Source organism: Palaemon carinicauda, chromosome 32 (genome assembly GCF_036898095.1).
Source record: "Palaemon carinicauda isolate YSFRI2023 chromosome 32, ASM3689809v2, whole genome shotgun sequence".
Classification (NCBI taxonomy): Eukaryota; Metazoa; Arthropoda; class Malacostraca; order Decapoda; family Palaemonidae; genus Palaemon; species Palaemon carinicauda.
The window spans coordinates 6,296,599-6,304,098 of NC_090756.1; positions in this window are offsets into that span (position 1 = coordinate 6,296,599).

The window sequence follows — 7,500 nt, forward strand, 5'->3', positions numbered from 1 at the left end:
CTTCGTTGGTGGAGGTAACGAGCACAGGTAGCAACATTAGGTGCCAGCAGATCAGCAATGATTCCTTTTGAGTGATTGGTTAGGTGTCAGTTGACTCAGGCATTTGAAACATGGATTAATTTGATGGACATTCGTACGACAGGAATACGATAATAGATTATTGCTTGCAATTCTAGGAAGTCATGTTTGGACTGTTATGAAGGAGGTAGTGGTTTAAAGGTTTAAAGGCCACTCATGACTGGCAGAGACAAGGGACAGCTACAATGTCATATCAAGCAGGACAATACTTACCTTGACTATATTACTTATGATCAATGCCCAAGCCCGCTCTTCACCCAAGCTAGGTCCAAGAGGTGCCAGGCAATGACTACTGATAACTCAGCAGATAGACCTACAGGCTCTTACCCCCCCTCCCTGTAACAGTTCCTTCATTACCTAAGCCAGATGGCCTTTTAGTAATTTCAATAATAATGATAATAATTTCAATAATTACATTAAATGTAGTATTTGTAATAATAATGATAATAATAATAATACTACTACTAATAATAATTGTATTGATTTTTATAGTTATGATTTTAATTTCAATAATTTTAATAAGATTAATAATGACTTTTCTAATTTCAATAATAATAATAATATTAACTATTAATAATAATAATAATAATATTAACTATTAATAATAATAATAATAATATTAACTATTAATAATAATAATAATAATAATAATAATAATAATTATTAATATCTATATTAATAATAATAATAATAACAATAATGATAATAATAATAATGATAATACTATTAAACGCAATGCAAATACGCATACGGAAATTCTTACTTACCCGATTCCCTCACTGACGTTAGAAAGAATACATGCTGATGTGTAAAAAAAGGATTTTCTGAAACCCAAAGGGAATAACAAACATCATAATAAATGTCCTGACATGATGCCTGGAAATGCCACCATCAGAAAATAAACGAAATGTTTTTTTGTTTTTGTTTTTTATGTTGACATGGCATTCCGAAATATTTGATTTTTTGACTTTGGAAGAAATTTTAAGAATCTTTTTGTAAAAGGTCTTTGTGATACTTGTATATTGTACCGTACGTGTTTCATACATGTTCGTATAGCACGTGTTCATACACGCTCGTTCAGGACGTGTTTCATACATGCTATTACAAGACGTGTTTCATACATACTCGTACAAGACGTGTTTCATACATGCTCGTACAAGACGTGTTTCATACATACTCGTACAAGACGTGTTTCATACATGCTCGTACAACGTACAAGATGTGTTTCATACATGCTCGTACAAGACGTGTTTCATACAGGCTCGTATAGCACGTGTTTCATACACGCTCGTTCAGGACGTGTTCATACATGGTCGTAAAGGACGTGTTCATACACGCTCATTCAGGACATTTTCACACACGCTCGTTTAGTACAAGACGTGTTTCATACATGCTCGTACAAGACGTGTTTCATACATACTCGTACAAGACGTGTTTCATACACGCTCGTTCAGGACGTGTTCATACACGCTCGTTCAGGACGTGTTCATAGACGCTCGTACAGCACTTGTTTCATACACGCTCGCACAGCACGTGTATCATACATGCTCGCACAGCACGTGTTTCATAAACGCTCGCACAGCGCGTGTTTCATAAACGCTCGTACAGCGCGTGTTTCATACACGCTCGTACAGGTTGTGTTTCATACACGCTCGTACAGCACGTGTTTCATACACGCTCGTACAGGACGAGGTTCATACACGCTCGCACAGCACGTGTTTTATACATGCTCGCACTGCACGTGTTTTATACATGCTCGTACAGCGCATATTTCATACATGCTCATATAAGACGTGTTTCATACCTGCTCTTACAGCACGTGTTTCATACATGCTCGTATAGCACGTGTTTCATACACGCTCGTTCAGGACATGTTCATACACGCTCGTACAAGACGTGTTTCATACATGCCCGTACAAGACGTGTTTCATACATGCTCGTACAACGTACAAGATGTGTTTCATACATGCTCGTACAAGACGTGTTTCATACATACTCGTACAAGACGTGTTTCATACACGCTCGTTCAGGACGTGTTCATACACGCTCGTTCAGGACGTGTTCATAGACGCTCGTACAGCACTTGTTTCATACACGCTCGCACAGCACGTGTATCATACATGCTCGCACAGCGCGTGTTTCATAAACGCTCGTACAGCGCGTGTTTCATACACGCTCGTACAGGTTGTGTTTCATACACGCTCGTACAGCACGTGTTTCATACACGCTCGTACAGGACGAGGTTCATACACGCTCGCACAGCAAGTGTTTTATACATGCTCGCACTGCACGTGTTTTATACATGCTCGTACAGTGCATATTTCATACATGCTCATATAAGACGTGTTTCATACCTGCTCTTACAGCACGTGTTTCATACATGCTCGCATAGCACGTGTTTCATACACGCTCGTTCAGGACGTGTTCATACACGCTCGTACAAGACGTGTTTCATACATGCTCGTACAAGACGTGTTTCATACATGCTTGTACAATACGTGTTTCATATACGCTCGTTCAGGACGTGTTTCGTACACGCTCGGTCAGGACGTGTTTCATACACGCTTGTATAGCACGTGTTTCGTACACGCTCGTTCAGGACTTGTTCATACACGCTCATTCAGGACGTGTTCATACACGCTCGTTCAGGACATGTTCATACACGCTCGTACAGCACATATTTCATACAGGCTCGTACAGGACGTGTTTCATACACGCTCGTACATTGTAACGGTTTTGATTTTTTATCTTATCATTCGCTCTACCCTGCACTGTTAATAGACCAAAATGTGTTATCATACTAGCACAATGTTTATGATGTTTGAGTTTTTGTAACTTTCTTCTTCGGAAGTCGCTGTATATAAACTCGATGATTGTTTGATAAAGTTTAGTTGTATTCACCTCGCTAGCTGGCATCTCGCACAATATACATTAGATAACTATTGGGACACTCTAATTTAGATCTTAACTCCATTGCATATTTGTATTTGGATGTATTTTCTTCTTCTTCTAAATCTGGTGGATTTGTCCTTGGGCCATACCCCACATGTACACCAAGTTTTGTTGAAATTGATCCTGTAGTTTTTGCGTAATGTGCAAAAAAAATAAACTAACAAAATATTTGTCATTTACTTAACATTGCTATTATTTGTAAATTGCTGCTGCATACTTGTGCTTTTATGTACTTTATACAAACACAACTATTATTATTATCATTATCATTATTATTATTATTATTATTATTATTATTATTATTATTATTATTATTATTAGTTAAGCTACAACCCTAGTTGGAAAAGCAAGATGCTGTAAGCCCAAGGTTAATATAGCTCAGTGAGGAAAGGAAATAAGGAAGCAGATAAACGATATGATATATAATGAATCATTAAAATGAAATATTATCAAAAGAGTAACAACACCAAAATAGATATTTCATATAAAAATCTATAAGAAGACTTTCTGTATGTCCGCTGGTTCGACATAAAATGAAAACATTTGCTGCAATTTTGACCTTTTGAAGTTCTATCTAATTTAGTCAAAATCGGTACAGTAGTTTATGTGTAAAGTTACTCACACACAGACACACACACACACACAAAAAAAAAACTAAGGACAGGGGTTATAATTGTTTACCACTGGCATAATTATCTAAATTGGAATTTATTCATTCCTGCTGCATATATCATCAATCAATTAATTAGTATCCACACGAAATACAGTTTGCATTAGAGGACGCCTTTTGACGTACGTAATTCTTTAATGATTATTGGCTACCTATTTCAAAATACAGTATATTGTAGTACAACACGATATATGTTGTTGGGCAATTCAAGCATCATTCTCGATATGCTTTTAAATACAGTAAATTATTAAAAACACGATGTATATTAGCCAGGTTAGATTGAAATAAGCTGGCCACTAAAACTTATTCCCTTTATAAAAGGTTTTTTTTACAAACTAACTTTGCATTTTATAATCTTTCAATTGACGTGTTTTGATAGCTTGTACTAATAATAATAATAATGATAATAATAATAATAATAATGATAATACTAATAATGATAATGATAATGATAATTAATAATAATGATAATGACAATTAATAATAATAATAATAATAATGATGATGATGATTTTAATAATAATAATAATGATAATAATAATAATAATAATAATAATAATAATAATAATAATAATAGGAGGCGAGCAAAGACCTTAAGTACACTATAAAAAAAAAAAAAAACCGTAATTTTAATCAGAAATTCTCTGCAAAAATTACGGTTCTTAAGCGTATTTCAGTAATACGGGAAACCATAGTTACTACCCTACTTTGTTATTATCATTTATGGGTTGCTGACCGTAATGTCACGCCTAAGGTCAATATACTGTGCTCTATACGTTTTTAAAACCGTAAATAATTGGGAAAATATATTTCAGGTCTATTCTTTTTTTTTTTTTTTTTTTTTTTTTTTTTTTTTTTTTTTGGCAAGTTTAAATATTTAGAAAACTATTCTACTATTCCTCCCACGCCTATTGAAGCAAAGGGCCTCGGTTAGATTTCGCCAGTCGTCTCTAAGTTGAGCTTTTATTTCAATACGTCTCCATTCATCGTCTCCTACTTCACGCGTCATAGTCCTCAGCCATAGCCTCTGTCCCATGGCCTTCCACTGCATTGGGTTAGAGATCTCTTGCTTGAGGGTACACTTGGGCACACTATTCTATCTTGTGTCTCTTCCTATTGTTATTTTCAAGTTTTTATAGTTTATATATGAAAGATTTATTGTAATGTTATTATTGTTCTTAAACTTCTATTAGGTTTTCCTAATTTCCTTTCCTCACTGGGATATTTTCCCTGTTGGAGCCCTTGGGCTGATAGCATACTGCTTTTCCAACTAGGGTTGTAGCTTGGGAAGTAATAATGATAATATATATATGTATATATATATATATATATATATATATATATATATATATATATATATATATATATATATATATATATATATATATATACACGGTATATGTAAACCTTTTTTTTTTTTGCAAATTATGAAGAATGCATATTATGTGATTTTGCAATAATGCCTTAATATAAAAAAAGGATTCTATCATATTTCACCACAATGTAATAGTAAAAACAAGTTTTTTTCTCTTGTAAGGAACGGAGTATTGCTTGTCATAGACACGAATCTTTCTAATGTCCTGTCACTTCCAGAATGGGATTAATAGCATTTAGGAAACTGGGCTACAATTAGTAGTTATGTTGCCAGCTAGATTCAAGTTGTAATCGAGCCAGCCGCGCACGAGAGAGAGAGAGAGAGAGAGAGAGAGAGAGAGAGAGAGAGAGAGAGAGAGAGAGAGAATAAGAAACATTTTTATTTGGGTAAAGCTCCATGAAGATGAATGTTATGGTTTTTACACATACACACACGCATACACATGCACGCACACACACACACACACACACATATATATATATATATATATATATATATATATATATATATATATATATATATATATATATATATATATATATCCACCAAGGCACGTCCCCCGATTTGGGAGGTAGCCGGCATAGAAAATAAAGAGCAAAAGGAGACTTTTTTCCTATTACCTCCTCCCAGCCTGTCGAGGGATTCAACCGAGTGTGGATAGTACTACCACACACACATACACACACACACACACACACACACACACATATATATATATATATATATATATATATATATATATATATATGTGTGTGTGTGTGTGTGTGTGTGTGCGTGTGTGTGTGTGTATAGACATTTGTGTGTGTATGATAATTGTTTGGTAAGAATGTTTTAAAAGATATGTATAAAGAATACAGACACAAACTGACCATATGTATATGGTGTATGTCTTTCAAACACAATTATTTTCATTTGTATATGTATATATATATATATATATATATATATATATATATATATATATATATATATATATATATATATATATATATATATATATATATATATATATATATATATATATATATATATATATATATAAAATCCCGTATACAAGTCGTATTATTAAAACACAATTTAATCCATACATATATACAATTATTTATCGAACGATGTCTAGCAATACATAAAATAAACTTTGCAATATAATACCCTCATGTTATCTTATAATAAATTAACATACTGTTATAGAAAGTAGAGATATAAACAGTACTTATGAAACCCCCTTTAATAAGAAGACATTTCCAAAATCATTTCCATGTTTAGGAAACATCACATCCCAGCATCATTAATTCTATTCCCAGAAGACCACCTTAACTAACAGAAGTTTCTTTTTATCTCCCGCTACAGGTAGGTGGATGTATATTCCGAATCAATAATGAGAGCCTTCCTGCTACTGGTGTTCAGGGGGCAGAAGCAGTAGCAGCAGCAGTTGCCTCTCCTCCTGCTGGAGAGGGAAAGGCATTGCTTAAAGGGAGGATCCCACTGGCGAGGTAGGTCGAATGCTAGGTCGAATTTTGGTAGGTCAAATGCTGGGTTGAATTTTGGTAGGTCGAATGCTAGATCGGATTTTGGTAGGTCAAATGCTGGGTTGAATTTTGGTAGGTCGAATGCTAGGTCGATGTTTGGTAGGTTGAATGCTAGGCTGAATTTTGGTAGGTCGAATGCTAGGTTGAATTTTGGTATGTCGAATGCTATTTCGAATTTTGGTAGGTCGAATGCTAGGTCGAATTTAGGTGGGTCAAACGCTAGGTTGAATTATGGTAGGTTGAATGCTAGGTCGAATTATGATAGGTCAAATGCTACGTTGAATTTTGGTAGGTTGAATGCCACGTCGAATTTTGATAGGTCGACGGATGCTAGGTCGAATTTTTGTATGTCTAATGCTAGGTCGAATTTTTGTAGGTCCAATGCTAGGTCGAATTTTGGTAGGTCCAATGCTAGGTCGAATACTATGTCGAATTTTGGTAGGTCGAATTCCAGGTCGAGTGTAAGTCAAATTTTGGTAGGTTGAATGCCAGGCCGAATTTTGGTAGGTCGAATGCTAGGTCGAATGTCAAGGTTGAATGCGAGATCGAATTTTAGTAGGTCGAATGCTGTGTCGAATGTTGGTAGGTCGAATGCTAGGTTGAAGTATGGTAGTTCGAATGCTAGGTTGAATATTGGTGAGTCCAATTTTGGTAGGTCGAATGCCAGGTCGAATTTTGGTAGGTCGAATGCCAGGTCGAATTTTACATCTAGGATTCACAGGGTTTCCTCCCGTGGTCTGGAACTATACGTCAGTATCCATCATCAGTAAGCCCTTAAGAACTATTTCCCCCCCCTCCCTCCTTCGGGAGATATCCTCCTCAGGGCCCTGGAGGTCATTGCCAGAGAATCCTTCCTCCTCCTTCTCGAGTCCAGGAGAAAGCCAATTGGAATTGAT